The following is a 20,627-nucleotide window of genomic DNA, read 5'->3' as shown; positions in this document are numbered from 1 at the left end:
AAAATAAATACAAGTTTTATGTTATAGCTGTTTAGATGGATGGGAATTTATATCTCCCCTTTTTAATAATTCCAACTAATGGGTTTTTTCATTTGCTTTGCATGACTGATATGTCCAGTGATTTTTGTTTCTTTAGCACAGCTTAAACATACAGTTCACTTTATGTAAAACTAATTACAAGTGTTCCTGTTTTGAAAGCCATGTTTCCAGGAAAAATCTATAAATGACATATGAGTACAACTTGGGGAAAATGGACATGCCTAAATGAATGGATCATAATCTCCATGTTTCCTTTCAATTCTCTTTACTCTTTTGTTAATAAATGCTTTCAGAAATTCTTAGTTCAGGCCATTTGTCAGGTTTTTATTTTAGGGTGAGAACATGGCTATGAAAATTTATTAATAGCTCACTACCTTAGACTGTTAGTAGAGTGCTGATTTCATCAAATTGTTACTTGATTTTCCAGTTTTCTTCCTTTTATGAAATCTAACAGAAGGCATAAGTATAATTACCCAGACACCTCTATATCACATGTGAATTGCTTAACCATGGGAATGGCACTAGACATTGATTAAACATTACTAAAAATATTGCTCATAAAGAATTAATTCCAAACTAACTCTGGTGCTAAGACACAGAGATAAAATAGGAGGATCTGATCTACCAATAAAAATAACTTCAACTTAGTTGACTCTTAATCTCAGCTTTTTCTCCCTTCAATCATATGTTAGAGTGGCAAACAATGTAGTAGGGACAATGTTGACATGAAGACCTTACTGATTCTCCAGTAAAAGTAAATATATGAACAAATATAAATAACAGTATTATTGTAATTTTGGTTTATAATTTCACACTTTGTTTTCTATAAGAGTTAAAGACAAATTCATAAAAAATTATTATAAATCTCTGTTAATGGATACACACTATACATATAAGGGTGGTGAAACCATATGGGAGTAGAGTGTCTGCGTGTGATCAAGGTTGGTGTATGGAAGAGTTATGGAGATGGATGAGGTGACAATTGCACAACAATATGAAGGTGTTCACTACCACAAAACTATACACTAACAATTGGTTAAAATGGTAAATTTTATATTCTGTACATTTTATTACAATAATAAGTGCTTTTGGATCTAGCTAATCTCTACTTTCCTTGTTTCCCTAGTTTTATTGGGATATAATCGACAGCATTTTGTAAGTTTAAGATGCACAGCATAAGGACTTGACTTTACATAGAGTGTGAAATTATGATCACAGTAAGTTAATCTCCATCATCTCATTCTGGTACCAAAAAAAAAAAAAGAAAAGAAAAAAAAAATTTTTTTATCTTTGTGACGAGAACTCTTAACATCTAGTCTCTTAACAATTTTCAAATATACCATACAGTAGTGTTAACTATACTCATCATGTTGTACATTACATCTTCAGCACTTATTTATCTTATAACTAGAAGTCTGTGCCTTTTGATCACATTCATCCAACATCCCCCCCACACACCCTTTACCCCCACCTCTGGCAACCGCAAATCTGATCTAGCTAATCTCTGGTAATATGGTTTCATTAAAAATAAAGCATGCCATTTCACAACATAGTATCAGATTACGCACATCTAAATTGTCTCAGTAACACTGAGACAAGCTCTCACACTGTTTGGAAACTAATAGTACTGGAAGCAAATGAACCATTGCATAGCCCACCAGAGGAAATGCCTGGGAAGTGATAGAGCTGTCACACTTGCTGCATAGGTGGAAAACCTAGGCCCTCTGTCAAAATCTGACATGAATGCTGCCCTCCTGGGTTGTTTTCACGCCTATTGCCCATGTGCCATCCCTAGTTTCAAATGGCTGGACAGATAATTAGTTTTGCCAACACAGAAATGGAGTGTGCGATTGCCCTCTTGCAACAAACTCTAATCATCACCATTCAACTGTGATTCTACTGTCATAAGACTGGTTTGTACCCAATGAAACAAGACAAAATTGATAGATTGCATCCTATTAATTAGCTGAAGGGAAAGTAAAAGTTCAGCAAAATTGGTTAAATTGAATTTTAAGTTGAATGAGATTGTTGGGCTTGCACACATTTAACAACAGATGTTATTACATACTTTAAAAAAAATTCCCTAGGTAAAGGGGAATTTTAGATCTCTTCAGATCAAATGTTCGTTTAGTCAAGGTGGATAAAGCTATCATCTTTCTTAATACCTCCTCTAAATCTCTGTTTGCCTTTTAATTTGGGAGTACCAAGGGAATTGCTGATCTGGGGCAGCAACACCACAATTATCAGTCATTATGGAAATAAATGTCAATTAAACCACAATGGGATATCACAGCACACCCACCAGAATGGCTAAAATAAAAATCCCTGATAATTACCAAGTGTTGGTAAGGATTCATATCCTCTGCTGGTGGGAATATAAATTATACCAGTTTGGAAAATGGTCAGTTATCTACTAAAACCGAACATATGAATCATACATAAATAATTGTACATCCACCAGAAATATGCACATATATGCCCCAAAAGACTGTAAGCACCACAAACTGGCCACAATGGAATAGTATATAGCATTGAAAATTAAATTACTGCTGTACATAGAAATCTCACATAAATAATATTGAGATCAGGAAGCCACACAACAAGTACAAACTCTATCAGTCTATATGCATAAAACTCAAAAAATGTAAAATAATGTATAGTATTAGAATTCAGGAAAGTGGTTACCTTATAGATGATTGGGATTCATGATTAGAAAGAAAAAAGAGCACCTTTAATTTTGTTCGTTATATTTTATTTCCTAATTTGAGTAGTTATTACACGTTTCTGGGCTTTGTGATAATTTATTGAGCTGTTCACCTATTATTTATGTACTGTTCTTAAGTATATTTCAATAAGATCTTTAATTGACCAATGATATATGATTATTTTATATGTCAGAAAAAAGAAGACATTAAGAGAAAAATTAAAATCACTGAATTATTCCACTGGTACATTGACATTGAGTCTTTTTTTTTTTCTAAATATATGTTCATGCATGGACAATTACTCAGCATTGATAGTTTTTCTAGGTTAACACAAACTACCAAAATTGTTTAAGGAAAACAAGAAAGTCTAAATAGACAAAGTTTCTATAATCTAGAAGCATGAAGCACTAAACAACAATCAAGCAAACAAACCCCCAAAACTACCAGATTCAAAATAATCTTTGTTTACCATTAGATTTTCCTAACTTTTAAAGAATAAGAAATTATGATACAATATGGAAAAGATCTTACATATTAGCAAATGAAATCTAGAGTTGTAAAAACCCTTCCTATTTCTTTCTTGGGCAAGACTTTTTTCCCTAGTGATTCTTTGATGACTGATTTTCTTTTATTTATTCTTTTTCTCTTTGTTTACAAATAATTATCTGCATGTTTGATTTTTCTTTTCCATGTTGGTCATTTTTTTTATCTTATTATTTTCTCATTTGTCCTGGTCCTTTGCATTCTAGGACTGCTTCCTCAATTTGCTTTCCACAAGTCTGATGACATTATTTGTTGCCTCCAAAGGCAGATTTACTTCTTCTGTTACATTTTCTGTTTCTTTTCAGTCCTTTGCATTTCAACTTTTTCAATTTCTATGGTTTCTAATTCTAAGTCAATCAATGCATTTGTAAGGATGACAAAAGTTTTCCTCAAGTATTTTTCTTGTTTCTGTATTAATTTATTGTTCTACATTTACTTTACTTCTGAGGCTTTCACTTCCTGTGTCAAGTAATCATTATCCAAACCATGTTTGATTTTGTTATTGCTGTTATTGTTACCAATTGGAAAGTTACTAATTGGAAAGTATAATAAAAATCTATTGAAAGGTAGTGTTTCTCAACAAATAAGTCATAAGACTGACTCTTAGCTCTTGATCCTACTGATAACCTGGTTTTTAGCAGAAAGCATCTGTGCTTCACTTTGAAAAGTAGATTGTGAACAACCTCAGGCCCAAATTCTAACGAGTAGCAGGCATTCACACAAAGCACTTCTGCTAAAATGTTCATGGACCCTCTTCTCTCCCAACTGTTGTTCTTCTGATCCTGATCTAATAAGTACTACAGACACACACACACACACACACACACACACACACACACACATACAGTACTACTGTCTCTAGTCACATTATTACTACACCTATAAAGCCTATTGGGACTACTTAACTTTCTGCTTGGATGCAATGCATTTCTCTAAGTCCTTCTTTCAGAGGGAGTGTTATATCCTTGAATGGATATAACGGCACTGACTAACGAGGAGTGTGCAAGTATGACTTCCTAACTTTCTCAGTAATACAATTCTTGGATCTCTAAGTCAGGGGGGCAGAAACTAAGTGAAGGGCACAGAATCTGTTTATATTATTTAAGGCCATGGGTTTGCTCTACTTCAGATTGTGAATTTCCCTACTTCAGACTGTGAATTTCTATTGAGTGATGGGGAAACTCCCCAGAAGATAATAATGGATTGGCTGAAAGTCCCAGTTTTGAATGTTGTCATAAATTTCCACCCTTCTCTAATGTCCTTATAGCCATTTTAAGCTTCATTGAGCACTGTTAAGTTGGCAGGACTTTAAAACAACAACTATTTCGGGGCGCCTGGGTGGCTCAGATGGTTAAGCGTCTGCCTTCGGCTCAGGTCATGATCCCAGGGTCCTGGGATCGAGTCCTGCATCAGGCTCCCTGCTCCTTGGGAGCCTGCTTCTCCCTCTGCCTCTCTCTCTCTGTCTCTGTCTCTCATGAATAAATAAATAAAATCTTTAAAAAAAAACAACAACAACTATTTCTGACATCTTAAACTAGGATAAAAAACAATCCATCAGCATCATTTGGAGAAAAATTCAATCCTCCTCTAATATTTACTCAGAACCAAAGTTATTCCTGAACATCTGTGCAATACCATTTTGACACAGATGGTAAAATACTTATTAATAAAATAGCACATGTAAATATTTGGATCCATTTCAGTAAAACTGAGAAAGCCACAAAACCATCTTACAAAGTAAATTTTCATTGCTGACGCAATATGCATCTTATTGTGTACCAAAAGTACTTCAATTTTCTTTAGTTTTTTTTTTTTTTTAAATAACAAAAATTTATTGTGTCACAGTTTTGGAGGCTAGAAGTCCAAAATCAAGGTGTGGGCCCATGGTTCCTTCTTTTTTTTTTTTTTTTTTTTGATCTTCCTGGATTTTTTAAATTTTATTATGTTATGTTAGTCACCATACAATACATCATTAGTTTTTGATGTGGTGATCCACGATCCATTGTTTTCGTATCACACCCAGTGCTCCATACAGTATGTGCCCTCCTTAATACCCATCACCAGGCTAACCAATCCCTCCTCCCCCCTCCCCTCTAAAACCCTGTTTGTTTCTCAGAGTCCATAGTCTCTCATGGTTCATCTCTCCCTCCGATTCCCCCCCCCTCATTTTCCCCTTCCTTCTCCTAGTGACCTCCATGCTATTCCTTATGTTCCACAAATAAGTGAGACCATATGATAATTGACTTTCTTTGCTTGACTTATTTCACTTAGCATCATCTCCTCCAGTCCCATTCATGTTGATGGGAAAGTTGGGTATTCATCCTTTCTGATGGCTGAGTAATATTCCATTGTATATATGGACCACATCTTCTTTATCCATTCATCTGTTGAAGGGCATCTCAGCTCTTCCCACAGTTTGGCTAATGCGGACATTGCTGCTATGAACATTGGGGTGCATAGGGCCCTTCTTTTCACTACATCTGTGTCTTTGGGGTAAATACCCAGGAGTGCAATTGCTGGGTCATAGGGTAGCTCTATTTTTAACTTTTTGAGGAATCTCCACACTGTTTTCCAAAGTGGCTGTACCAACTTGCATTCCCACCAACAGTGTAAGAGGGTTCCCGTTTCTCCACAACCTCTCCAACATTTGTTGTTTCTTTCCCTGTCCATTTTTGCCATTCTAACTGGTGTAAGGTGGTATCTCAATGTGGTTTTGATTTGCATTTCCCTGATGGCTAATGATGATGAACATTTTTTCATGTGTCTGTTACCCATTTGTATGTCTTCTTCAGAGAAGTGTCTTTTCATATCTTCTGCCCACTTTTTGACTTGATTATTTGTTTTTTGGGTGTTGAGTTTGAGAAGTTCTTCATAGATCTTAGATAACAGCCCTTTATCTGTAGTGTCATTTGCAAATATCTTCTCCCATTCTGTGGGCTGTGCAGAAGCTTTTTATCTTGATGAAGTCCCAAAAGTTCATTTTTGCTTTTGTTTCACTAGCTTTTGGAGATGTATCTTGAAAGAAGTTGCTGTGGGCGAAGTCAAAGAGGTTATTGCCTATGTTCTCCTCTAGGATTTTGATGGATTCCTGTCTCACATTGAGGTCTTTCATCCACTTTGAGTTTATCTTTGTGAATGGTGTTAGAGAATGGTCGAGTTTCATTCTTCTGCATGTGGCTGTCCAGTTTTCCCAGCACGATTTATTGAAGAGACTGTCTTTTTTCCATTGCATGTTTTTTCCTGCTTTGTCAAAGATTATTTGACCATAGAGTTGACGGTCCATATCTGGGTTCTCTATTCTGTTCCATTGGTCTATATGTCTGTTTTTGTGCCAGTACCATGCTGTCTTGGTGATCAGAGCTTTGTAATATAGCTTGAAATCGGGCAACGTGATGCCCCCAGCTTTGTTTTTCTTTTTCAACATTTCCTTGGCGATTCTGGGTCTTTTCTGATTCCATACAAATTTTAGGATTGTTTGTTCCTGCACTTTGAAAAATGTCATTGGCATTTTGATCGGGATGGCATTGAAGGTATAGATTGCTCTGGATAGTGTAGACATTTTAACAATGTTTATTCTTCCGATCCATGAGCATGGAATCTTTTTCCATCTTTTTGTGTCTTCTTCAATTTCTTTCATGAGTGTTTTGTAGTTCCTAGAGTATAGATCCTTTACCTCTTTGGTTAGGTTTATTCCGAGGTATCTTACAGTTTTTGGTGCTATTGTAAATGGAATCGTTTCTCTAATTTCTCTTTCCACAGTTGTGTTGTTAGTATATAAGAAAGCAACTGATTTCTGTGCATTGATTTTGTATCCTGCCACATTACTGAATTGCTGTATGAGTTCTAGTAATTTCGGGGTGAAGTCTTCTGGGTTTTCCACATAAAGTATCATGTCCTCTGTGAAAAGAGAGAGTTTGACTTCTTCTTTGCCAATTTGAATACTTTTATTTATTTTTGTTGTCTGATTGCTGTTGCTAGGACTTCTAGTACTATGTTGAACAATAGTGGCGAGAGTGGGCATCCTTGACGTGTTCCTGATCTTAAGGGAAAGGCTCTCAGCTTTTCCCCATTGAGGATGATATTCGCTGTGGGTTTTTCATAGGTGGATTTTATGAACTTGAGGAATGTTCCCTCTATCCCTATACTCTGAAGAGTTTTAATCAGGAAAGGATGTTGTATTTTGTCAAATGCTTTTTGTGCATCAATTGAGAGGACCATATGGTTCTTCTCCCTCCTCTTATTAATGTCTTCTGTCACATTGATTGATTTGCAAATGTTGAACCACCCTTGCATCCCAGGGATAAATCCCACTTGGTCGTGGTGGATGAGCCTTTTAATGTATTGTTGGATCCTATTAGCTAGGATTTTGTTGATTTTGGAATCCATATTCATCAGGGATATCGGTCTGAAATTCTCCTTTTTGATGGGGTCTTTGCCTGGTTTGGGGATTAAGGTAATGCTGGCCTCATAGAATGAGTTTGGAAGTTTTCCTTCTGTTTCTATTTTTTGAAACAGCTTCAGTAGAATAGGTATTATTTCTTCTTTGAATGTTTGGTAGAATTCCCCAGGGAATCCATCAGGCCCTGGACTCTTGTTTTTTGGGAGGTTTTTGATCACTGCTTCAATCTCGTTACTGGTTATTGGCCTATTGAGGTTGTCAGTTTCTTCCTGTTTCAGTCTTGGCACCTTATACGTTTCCAGGAAGGCCTCCATTTCATTCAGATTGCTCAGTTTATTGGCATATAGTTGTTGATAATAATTTCTAATAATTGTTTCTATTTCCTTGGTGTTAGTCATGATCTCTCCCCTTTCCTGCATAATTTTATTAATTTGTGTCCTTTCTCTTTTCTTTTGGATAAGTCTGGCCAGCGGTTTATCGCTTATTAATTCTTTCAAAGAACCAACTTCTCGTTTCGTTGATCTGATCTACTGTTTCTGGTTTCTAATTCATTGATCTCTGCTTTAATTTTAATTATTTCTCTTCTAATGCGTGGCTTAAGCATCATTTGTTGCTTTTTCTCTAGTTCTTTAAGGTGTAGAGTTAGTTGGTGAATTCGGGATTTTTCTGTTTTTTTGAGTGAGGCTTGGATGGCTATGTATTTCCGCCTTAGGACCGCCTTTGCAGTATCCCATAGGTTTTGGACCGATGTGTTTTCGTTCTCATTGATTTCCATGAATTGTTTAAGTTCTTCTTTGATTTCCTGGTTGACCCAAACATTCTTGAGCAGAGTGGTCCTTAGCTTCCAAATGTTTGAGTTTCTGCCAAATTTTTTCTTGTGATTGAGTTTCAGTTTTAAAGCATTGTGGTCTGAAAATATACAGGGAACAATCTCAATCTTTTGGTATCGGTTGAGATCTGATTTGTGAGCCAGTATGTGGTCTATTCTGGAGAAAGTTCCATGTGCGCTCAAGAAGAATGAGTATTCTGTTGTTTTAGGGTGGAATATTCTGTAAATATCTATGAGGTCCATCTGGTCCAATGTATCATTCAAAGCTCTTCTTTCCTTGTTGATTTTCTGCTTAGATGATCTGTCCATTACTGAGAGTGGAGTATTGAGGTCTCCTACAATTAATGTATTGTTATGAATATGACTCTTTATTTTGGTTAACAGTTGGCTTATGTAGATGGCTGCTCCCATATTGGGGGCATAGATATTTACAATTGTTAGATCTTCTTGTTGGATAGACCCTTTAAGAATGATATAGTGTCCTTCTGTGTCTCTTATTACAGACTTTAGTTTAAAATCTAATTTGTCTGATATAAGAATTGCTACCCCAGCTTTCTTTTGAGGTCCGCTGGCATGCAAGATGGATCTCCATCCCTTCACTTTCAGTCTGGATGTATCTTTAGGTTCAGAATGAGTCTCTTGTAGGCAGCATATGGATGGGTCCTGTCTTTTTATCCAATCTGCAACCCTGTGCCGTTTTATGGGAACGTTTAGGCCATTCACGTTGAGAGTGATTATTGAAAGATATGAATTAATTGTCATCATGTTGCCTGTGAAGACGTGGTTTTTATAGATTGTCCCTGTAAATTTCTGTTGCATATCACTCTTAGGGTCTTTCTCCTTTTATAGAACCCCCCTTAATATTTCTTGCAGGGCCGGCTTAGTGGTCACATATTCTTTCAGTTTCTGCCAGTCGTGGAAGCTCTGCATCTCTCCATCCATTCTAAATGAAAGCCTTGCCGGATAAAGTATTCTTGGCTGCATGCTCTTCTCATTTAGTACCCTGAATATGTCTTGCCAGGCCTTTCTGGCTTACCAGGTCTCTGTGGATAGGTCTGACGTTATTCTGATGTTCCTCCCTCTGTGTATAAGGAATCTCTTCCCCCTAACTGCCCTTAAGATGGTTTCCTTGGTTCTAAGATTTGCAAGTTTTACTATTACATGCCGGGGTGTTGGTCTGTTTTCCTTGATCTTGGGAGAGGTCCTCTCTGCCTCTAGGATGCGAATGTTTGTTTCATTCCCCAGATTAGGGAAGTTCTCAGCTACGATTTGCTCAAATACATGTTCTAGTCCTCTCTCTCTCTCCACTCCCTCCGGGATTCCAATTATTCTGACACTGGAACACTTCATGGTGTCACTTATTTCTCTGATTCTATTTTCATGGATTCTGAGTTGTTTTTCCCTGGCCTCCTCTTTTCCCTTTTTATCTATTATATTGTCTTCCAGGTCACTTATTCATTCTTCTGCCTCACTTACCCTAGCTGTTAGATTATCTATATTGGATTGGATCTCATTGATAGCATTTTTAAGTTCTGCCAATTCAGCTTTCATTTTTGCTCTTAAAGACTCTATGTTGCCATTAATTGATTTCTCCATTCTAGCCATTGTCTTCACAATTGCTAGCCTGAATTCCATCTCCGACATCTTGGTTATATCTGCATCCATTTGTAAATCTGCAGCATGTCATAATCTCTGAGTCTTTTCTATTTTAGGGGCTCCTCCTCCTAGTCATTCTGTTGATGGGTGTTTGAGGGAATGTACAGAGTCCAAATTATTGACCAGAACCCAAGCAAGATTCACCTGGTTTCTTGGGACCTTAGGGTTGCTGGCCTCTTGTTTTCCCAGCCTGTCTTCTGCTGGAGGGGCCTGCTGCTCTGTTACTCAGGCAACCCTGTTTGGGCGGAGTTGCCCTGCCCCCCTGTGGCGGGGGATGGGCTCAGGGGGAATCAGTTTTTGGGGCTTTTGTTCTCTGGCGGCTTTCCCTGGAGGCTTTCCGCGTCTCTTCCGCGAGTCAGAGCAGAAGAGACTGTTTCCAACCCTCTGCCTCAGAGCAGAGAGATCGCAGTCTGTTCTTCAGTGAGCTCTCCAGGCCACACCGTCTCCGTTTCTGTCCGTGCTGCTATAAACTGCAGCAGCCTGGGTTGTGCGCCCCTCCGCAGTGCCCCCAGTCCTGCCTCCAGGTTGGGGCCCGTCTCTGCCCTTTGTGCTTCTAAAACCGCCAGCTGCTCCCAGTTCGCAGGTGCGACCCCGCCGCTCTGAGTTTCCGGGTTTCCGCCCCGGGGGCTGCCCTAAAGTCCTTTCCCCGCCGCTACTGGTCTGCGAGTCTGTGCCCGTCTCCAGCGCGCAAGGCTGTCGCTCACTGGCGGTGTAGGATCCCCACGGCCAGGCACCCTCCTGCTGCTGTTTATCCTCCAATATCTGCCCGCAGAATCACGGCTCCCTGCTTCGTACCTCGAAACCAACAGCCTGCGATATTCTGTTTGTAGAGATCCAGATCTTCTTACATCTCAGGCTGGTTTCGTGGGTGCTCAGGGTGGTTTGGTAGATATCCAGCTCAATTCTGGGGACCAGGTGAAATAGGGTCCCCTACTCCTCTGCCATCTTTCCTCTCCCCCTCTTCAGTAGTTTTTGAAATGAACAAGTAACATTTATTTTCAGGACCCTTCAATACAGTGGTAAGATGAGTTCATTTTCATTTCATAGCTGGATAAGTTCCACTTTTATCTCTTAGAATTATACAAGGCCTATATGCTGCTTAGGAACTGATAAGGCCCAGTCTTTTTTTTTTTTTTTAAAGATTTTATTTATTTATCTGACAGAGAGAGACAGTGAGAGACAGAACACAAGCCGGGGGAGTGGGAGAGGGAGAAGCAGGCTTCCCGCAGAGAAGGGAGCCTGATGCGGGGCTCGATCCCAGGACCCTGGGATCATGACCTGAGCCGAAGGCAGACGCTTAACGACTGAGCCACCCAGGCGCCCCCCAGTCTTCTAAATACAACCTAACTCCTCTTTTCCAAAAATAAACAGAATGAAAGAGAAGAGGAAAAAAACTCATATTTTGAGAAAGTCTTTTAACAATATATCACATATCAAAAATTTTAAGTCTTGATTTCTGATATGTAAATTTAAAAGAAATCATTCCTATAAACTTTCAATTGTTTTCCACATTTTTTCATGCTGTTTCCTATAACTCTTTAAAGATGTTTTGTTGGTATCAGTTTTCTTGCCTCTGTTTCATTTGAACAATTAGGAATTTGATCTCCTCATACCTTAGACCATAACACAGGTTTCTTGTGTATGTTGAAGTCTACGGAGTAACATGAAAAGACTTGAATTTGAAGGACAAAGGTCTGGGACTGAACATGACGTCTGTCTCTTATTAGCTCTATTGGTGCTGAAAGGCTGACTGTCTAGTCTACAGGCTAGTATGAATCTTCAAATGCTAACTGGTCTACACCATGAGAAGTATGGAAAATGGACCATGGAGAGAAAGCATTAAAATCTTTTATAGCCATTTTATAATTTTAAGTCTGCAGAATAATAACAATAAATATGTGGACTTAAGTATTTTGTGTCTGCCTTTTAATCATTTTATTTCTCTGGTAATTAATGTTTGCAAAAACATTCAGTCTGCAAAGGATTCAAATGGATTAAGGGATACGTGCATCCCGATGTTTATAGCGGCATTATCTACAATACTCAAATTATAGAAACAGTCCAAGCATCCATCAAATGAAGAATGGATAAAGAAGATTTGGTATATATGGTATACCATGGAATATTACTCAGCCATAAAAAAGAATGAAATCTTGCCATTTGCAATGACATGGATTGAGCTAGAGAGTATTATGTTAAGTGAAATAAGTCAGAGAAAGACAAATACCATATGATTTTACTCACATGTAAAATTTAAGAAACAAAACAAATAAGCAAAGGAAAAAAAAGATAGAGAAAGGCAAACCAAGAAACATACTCTTAACTATAGAGAACAAACTGATGGTTACCAGAGGGGAGGTAGGTGGGGGAATGGGTTAAATTGGTGATGAAGATTAAGGAGTGCACTTGCTGTGATGAGCACTGGGTATTGTATGCAAGTGTTGAATCACTATATTGTACCCCTGAGACAAATATACACTCTATGTTAACTAACTGGAATTTAAATAAAAACTTAAAAAAAAAAGCACAAAAAAACTGACCCTTAACCCATAGAGTCTGAAAAGCACTGAGCATAAGACACCCAGTGAGCCAGTTAACCTCCTGGGACCTCAATTTTTCCATCTATAAAATACACTTAATGATCCCTACTTTGTCTTCCATACAGGGTATATCAATAATAAAATTACTTATTCATATATTATTTGTAAACTATAATTCATCTTATGAATATACAGTTATTATATTCTAAGCAATAATCATTCAGGAAATAGCATGGCATCTCAGCTAAGGGAAACCTGGCATTTGTTAGCTGCCCAATAAATGTTTGTTGACTTTATGAATGAATGCAAGTACAGAAACTTTGGCATCAGACAAGACTGCACTCATTTGTCAGAGCAGTTTGTGATTTAAAGACAAGTCATAATTTTTCAATAGTACAGTTTCTTCATCTGTAAAATGAGAACAATAATAGCTTCTACCTTTAAGCATTGTGAGTATTCAATAAAACAATGCAGTAAAGTAGTTAGCATTTAGTACTTGGCACATTGAAAGTATTCAGTAAATACTAGTCTTATATCTTTAACCTCTTTATGCTAAAGAAACTAATTGACTGTTTATACGCAGTTTCTTACTTAGTTCTTAGGAAAACATAACAATATAACTACCGTAATCTCCATTTTCTTTCCTTTCCTTTTTTTCTTTTTTTTAGAGAGTGTGAGAGCGTGCACATGTGCGAGCAGGGGTGGGGAAGGGAGAGGCAGGGGGAGAGAGAGAACCTTAAGCAGGCTCCACACCCAGAGCAGAGCCCCCTGACACAGGGCTTGATCTTAAGACCCCTGAGATCATGACCTAAGCAGAAACCAAGAGTCTGATGCTCAACCAACTGAGCCACCCAGGCACCCCCATCATCTCCATTTTCAAACAAGGAAGCTAAGACTCAAAGAATTAAGAAACTTTCATAAGGTCATGTAGCTACTATAACACCATAATCTGTGTATAACAAAATGCTGTGACTATTCCTGCCAAATACCAACTTCCTAAGGTCTTTGAAGTAATGAGAATCAATGCCATAGACATTCTCCTTTTAGACCCACTCTCATTTTTGTTTGTAAACTATGAGGATTTTTTGCATAAAAAGCAATCTCAGCAGATTTAATGGCACACAGAAAAAGATACCCATGCATCACTTTTTCCACTTACCAGGCTGACTTGTTGGGCTCCTCATGCTGATGGTGGCTACTTTCCATGTTCTTTTCTGAGCCTCTTTGCATGACTCTGTTTCGAGGCTACCAAAAAATAAATGAAGAAAACATGTTTAAAAAAGGATACTTGCTTTTAGAAGGATCTCCACATATTAATGACAACAACAATAATAATTCAAATTTACATAGCACCTGTTTTATAAAGCTTTTAAAGAAACACAATAGGGACTAAGCCACTTGACATATTTGGGGTTTTGCATCTTGAAACAAGTACGTTGTCATGTTTATTGGAATTCTCAGAACATGACAAAATATCTACCACCCAGGCATTCATTAAATTTTTTTCTTTTTTTATTAAATAGATAAATGGATCAAACTCATGTTCAAATACATTTATATAGCTGAAGAAATCAATGTTCCACTCCAGAAGTAAAAATGATATTTTGTTATAATTTGTTACAATGTAGACCTGAAAGAGAAAGTATTTTTGCTGTGTCAATCAACCTGCCATTTCAAAGGTTAATTTGACAATAAAGTCAACATACAAATTCCAGATTATCCCTTGTGGTTTCAGTAGTTAATCAATGGATGATCTGATAATCTGTTATCAAAAATGGTTATGGTCTATTTATGCAGGAAATTTCAATACAATCAATTAAAAGCTAAAATCTACTTTTGGAATAGTTGTAAAGTTGAAAAAGGGAAATGAAATGTTCTTTTTAGAGTTAGAATCTGACTTTTCCATTGTCTTGATGGAATGGAACTTCTGCTACTTCTCAGCTCTGTGTCAACTTTCCTGCACAATCCACGGAAAGAGAGAAGGGTAAAGGAGAAAGGTAAGTTGACCAAAAAAAAAAAACAAACAAACAAACAGTAAAAGCTATCCTAGGACAGTTTTTATTAACTCAAAGTAAGTATAATGAGGTGAAAAGCTTTCTTTTTTTTCTGCCTTCCTTAACTGAAATATACTTGACATATAACATTGTATAAATTTAAGGTGTACAACATGTTAATTTGATAGTAATCCTTTCTTAAAAGAATTGGAATGTCAGTCATGTTCCTTCAAACCTCAAACTTGTATGCCAGCTTTTCTACTTGACATTACTCATTGTGTGAGCATTCATAATAGTGATAATTATTTTGTTGCTTATTCTTACCATTTTATAGGAATTATCTAATATTTACAACAACACTGTAAGGTAGGTATTATTAACCTCCCTTTCTTTTAAAGATGAGAAAACAAAGGTACAGCTTAAGTAAATTATTCATGATCCACTGCTATTAACCACTTAGGGTAGGATTTGAACCTTCCCCAGAGCCCATTGTCTTAATCTCCAAGGTATCTACTACCTTTTAAACTTACTCCAAACTTGAATTCTTAAATTTCCTCTCATGCTTTCCTAGGTAGTCCCTACTTCCTAGGAAATTAACACATATCCTTTGTACTCAAGTCAGAAACGTGAAGATCTTTTTTAATTAACTTCCTTTTCCATGGTAATTATGTACACTAAATAGAGCTAGAATCCAAACAGCTCTCTCCTCTCACCAGTTGAAGCCATTATAATTGATCATCTAGAATAGTGCAAAGCCTTCTACCTATTCTCACTGATCCTGCTCATGACCTCTTCTACAATCCACTGCTCACACTCTAGCCAGGGTAGACTTTATAGCATAAATCATAATTTTACTACCCTGCTTAAAATTCTTCAGTGGCTTTGTATTGTACTTGGAATAAAATCCAATTATCTTATCATGGCCTACAAACTCTGACATGAACAGGCTACAGTCTACCTCTCAAATATTATACAATTTTTCTCTCATTTTTATTGGGCTTCTCTGTATGCTCTTCTCATAATAAATCCTGGCCTCAAGCACCTAAGGACTTTGCTTTTCAGGAAATCAAGCCTGGAATTCTCTGCAGTTAGATCCTTTTTATACCTTAGGGTCTCAGTTCAAGTCACTTTCTCAAAGAGGATTTTCCTGAAATCCCAACATATCCCCCTCCTATCATAACCTATAATCATATTTTTAATTTGTTTGTCTATAATTTCTTTTCCTCACTGGAATGCGGAATCCATTTGGACAGGATTACAGCCTCTGCTTAAAAATTCCTGCTTAATGAATGTATGGATGAATGGATACATGTTAAAATATATTCTAACTAGTTATTCTTATTTTTATTCATTCCTGAAAGGAAGACAAAAGAATATTGCATTTAAAGAATTAGTAAATAGAAAATCATAAAAGAATCTTTTTTTCATATTTCTGCACGTATACCTGCCCTTTTGAGATATTAAAACAACTCCCATTAAAAAAATAAAACTAATTTATTTATGTTTTTTCCTTAAAATAAATAAAGACTATAATTGTATGCATTACTTTACATTATTTTCTAAAAGTGTCCTCACTGCAGTACTCTCAGTGTGGATTCAATACACAATCACTTATACATACGTACTATTAATTTTGGATTCAAGCAGGAATTTTTGTGAGCATGCACAGGCCAGGGTGAAATATTTACAGTTCTTTAAATCACCTGCGTCCTATCAGTAGCTCTGACCAACAACATACCAAAAGGGAAACCAGTAATTGTCAAAAACACTGATACAAGCTTGTACAACTGAGGCACCAGTATTATCATTACAGGACATACACTTTGGTTTTACTCACACAAAACTATGACAGATAAAAATTTGATTAGCTTAGCAACACTTTTTATTTTTTACCTATCTGAATCGTTGTACTAGAATATGTGCGACCCCACTAAATTTTATTTCTGTTTTTCTCCCTCTCTGGTTTGGTTTAGTTTAAAAGATTGCTTCTCAAATTTAAAGGTATATGAGTGATATTTATATGCACATTAATCAAACTGCAGATTTTTGATTCAATGAGTTTAGGGCAAAACTCAAGTGTCTGTATTTATCACAGCTTGTTATGCTGATGGTGCTTATCCATTGACCATACTTTGAGTAATAAGAATTCAGGTAATAGGTAGTAGTTCCAGACGATTTTAAAATAGTACTTGAATAATTCATGGTGCGTGTGTGTATGTGTGTTTTCCATTTGCAAAAATATTATTATAACTAATACATTTTCTTCAACTTACAAGCTTTTTCAAAAAAGTGCCATTATTATGAGATCAACAATACTAAATAAGCAGTTAACAAATTGTACATAGTTCTGTTCTTATTTATAATTTAATAATTCCAAATAAAGATTTTCCTTGCTTTGAAAATAAATGTGTATCTTGATGTCACCTAGTGCCGATTCCCTTTAATTTAATAATACATAACAAAAGAAGCTAAACATTGGCTTTTTGTTACTGGCTAATAAGATTTTAGGTAACTTTCCTTTATTCTGCACATTTTTCTTTATTTCCCATATCTTTTAACTTACAAATTTTAGCTACCACTTATTGTCTTACAATATGCTGTGCTAAGTATACGTGTTTGTATAATTTCATATATATGTGATATTATCTCATTTAATTTATAAACTTATAAAATGTTAATAAAAAGTTATAATTTTTAGGCATTTACTAATGGCCAGATACTCTATTAATGCTTTGCTTGTGTTAATTCATTTAATTCTCACTAAAATTAAATAAGCCACTAACATGCTGTTTTTAGGTAGAAGAATTAGTTTGAAGTTATATGGTTTAAAAGTGGCAAAACTGAGATTCAAATTCAGGTATGCCAGACCTTATTTTTATAACCAAGGGAAAATCAATATTTTTTGAAGAATCAAGTACATATCTTCCCTGATAGAAGATATTTGAGGTAGCCAAAAATATTATAAAAGAAAACAGAGGACTCAACTTCTTTTCTATATAATTTATTAAAGGAAAATATTTATGTCAAAATAAGAATTATTTGCAATGGAAAATCACTATAAATTCTACAGAATGCTAATCCTGGTTTCCAAAACTTAGCAAACGATTATTTTGTTGCTAAATGTTACTTGGATTTATTACTGATAAAGATCTTTCTGAAAGCATAGTTTTTACCACTGTTGAAAAAACAGGAGAAGCATAACTAGATATTGAAAGAAATAAGTTTTAAGAACGGTGGACCCAGGAATGCTTGGGTGGCTCAGTCAGTTAAGCATCTGCCTTTGGCTCGGGTCATGATTTCAGGGTCTTGGGATTGAGCCCCAAGGAAGGGTCCCTGCTCAGCGGGGAGTCTGCTTCTCCCTCTCCCTTTGCCCCTCCCCTGGGCTCATGCTAGTGTGCTCTCTCCCTGTCTCTGTCAAATAAATAAATAAAATCTTTAAAAATTTTTATAAGAATGGTCGACCCATGAAACAAAGATATGCTTATCTCTGACATTTTCAGCCAAATTTCCAAATAGCAATATATTCTATAAGCATTTCTCCAAATTCCATTAACAAAACAGTCACCATTGGTCATATCTACATTCACCATTTCTCCCATTATGAGTACCATTACCGAAGCATGTCTTAACTATTGGAATCATTTCACATATACATAAATACACACACATGCATATGCACATAAGGGGATTTTTTTGGAATTAAGACTCTTAATACATTTTGAGGAAAACTTAAGAGGGGCACATTCAAAACAGCATCTCAAAGCCCATACTAAATTATTCTTATCTAGTTTGGTAGATTATGTTCTGACATGATTTCATATGGGGTTCACTTAAATTTTCAAAGAGTTGATTGTTTAATTGTTGTTTAATAATGGTTTCACTTAGACTCAGTAAGAAATCAAAAAAATTTTTCACAACACAGGAAAGGTATAGTCTCTTCCCATTAGGTTAATATGGCTCCATTCAAAGAGGAGTTTAAAAAGAACTGGCCAGTTTTTATTTTCTTCATACTCCTGAAAGCCAACTTAGAATTTCCTTTGCCTGCATTTTCAAATGCTATCTTCAACCACTTCTTTGTCAAGAAACACTTAAGTGGCTCCACAATATAAAGCAACTTAATGAATGATGTTTCCAAAGCAAAGTTTATTCTCTTCAAAACCAGATGGGGAAGTTCCTGGTGAAAGACCCAAGTGTGGGGGTAAAAATGACAATAGTTTAGATAAATTTCAGATAGGAGTGAAGATAAAAATAAATTGTATATAGAAGTGTGTGTGTGGGGGGAGGATGGTTCAATACTGAGGGGGAAAGGATTGTTAAGCTAAAGAATCCAAGAAATTTAATACCCCTGTGTTATCATCTTACTGATCACTTCCTAACTGGCTTCTTAAATTTCATTCTCTTTCTTATTCAATCTATTCCTAAAATGCTTCCATGCTTTCTAATCAATTTTCTTACATTATCTTAATTTTAATTTTTGTAGTATCCACTTATTTCAGACATTGATTCTTCTATAATCAATGATATAAAGAGTGTAGATGGACTTTGCTGAAAAACAAAGGGTGTTGCTACCTCTTCTTAGCTCTACTACTGCAACAGACTCTGAACTGAGTCATCTGCCTCAACAACAATGGTCTTGCCTCCTTTTCCTGTACGTCCTTCACTGATTTCGCTAGATTAAATTCTTCAAATCAAAGCTAGAATCCTGTCAATCTTTTCCATAATGTTTCTAAGGCTACCCATCCCCTATAAAATATAGGGGTAGATGGGGGTGAAGGGAGCCCCGTTTCTAACTACTTAACCTGGGCTCAAAGACTTCCACTGTCTTTAATCTACCTACTCATGTTCCAACTACTTCTCACATTCATTTATAAGTGCTTACTGGGCTAGAGCCATACTTTGGTTCATCTTCACAGTTGCTTTCTCTGGCTCAATGCCTGGTGCATTCTAACTGTGACATAAAGGAGAAAAGGGGATTCCTTCCCCATCCCCCCTTTCTTTTCTGAAAAAGTAGTGAAGTGGTGGACTGAGAGCACAGGCCCCTTATAGGTTATACAAATCATGCAGACGTAGTAGTTTAAGATTCTGACCTAGCCCGTGCTGCTCTACCCTAAGACAATTCTGTCATCTGGTGGTAGCTCCATAACTGCAGATACATTAGGTAAGAAGAATTAACCAGCTTCAGATATTGGCTTTGTATTTTAAAACCTAAGAGTTGCAAAGCATCCCCATCTCATTTTAGCTACACAAGTGTAGGACAGGTAGATTCATTTAGTATAAAATAATTTTTCTTAGAATTAAGACTGATTCAGGGCACCTAGATAGCTCAGTTGTTAAGCGTCTGCCTTCAGCTCAGGTCATGATCTCAGGGTCCTGGGATTAAGCCCTACATCGGGTTCCCTGCTCGGCGGGATGCCTGCTTCTCCCTCTCCCACTCCCCCTGCTTGTGTTTCCTCTGTCGCCCTCTCTCTGTCACATAAATAAAATCTAAAAAAAAAAAAAAAAGGAATTAAGACTGTTTCTCATTAAATCTATTATCATCGTTTGTCTCGATCTCTACTACCACTGAGGATCTTGCTGACATTCCTGTCTCCAAAGCAATGGACTATCTGTTGATAAAGTGCTTTTTTTGTGTACTGCAGGCATTTTGGAAATAGCTCTTGGATCAAACTAAATGAGTTCCAGTATAAATAAAAAACCTGAGACACTGCAGCCTGCACTCAGCGAGATATTGGTGTGACAGCTAGAAAGATGTGGTATGACCCTCTGCAATTGATGTTTTGTGTTGAGTGCAGGGTCTAATAAAATGAGTTCCATCATGGAACTTGCATGTTCAATGAAATCTGTATTAAAACTAAATGCAAGCCATGAGTGCTGCTTTAGTGACATTTCAAAAAAAAAAAGATAAAAGACAAACTATCACTA

General features: G+C 36.6%; 1 protein-coding gene across 10 annotated transcripts in view; it reads right to left on the bottom strand.

The window, feature by feature from the left end:
- Positions 1-20,627, bottom strand: part of LINGO2 (leucine rich repeat and Ig domain containing 2) — a 1,236,800-nt gene that overhangs the window by 538,959 nt on the left and 677,214 nt on the right. For all 10 annotated transcript variants that reach the window (XR_004298032.1, XM_032393628.1, XM_032393630.1 and 7 more), the window contains one exon: positions 13,871-13,956. The gene's annotated coding sequence lies outside the window, so the exon portion shown is untranslated. The remainder of the gene's footprint in view (positions 1-13,870; positions 13,957-20,627) is intronic.

Source organism: Phoca vitulina, unplaced genomic scaffold (assembly GCF_004348235.1).
Source record: "Phoca vitulina isolate PV1807 unplaced genomic scaffold, GSC_HSeal_1.0 scaffold75, whole genome shotgun sequence".
Classification (NCBI taxonomy): domain Eukaryota; kingdom Metazoa; phylum Chordata; class Mammalia; order Carnivora; family Phocidae; genus Phoca; species Phoca vitulina.
This window is presented reverse-complemented; position numbering and strand designations above follow the sequence as displayed.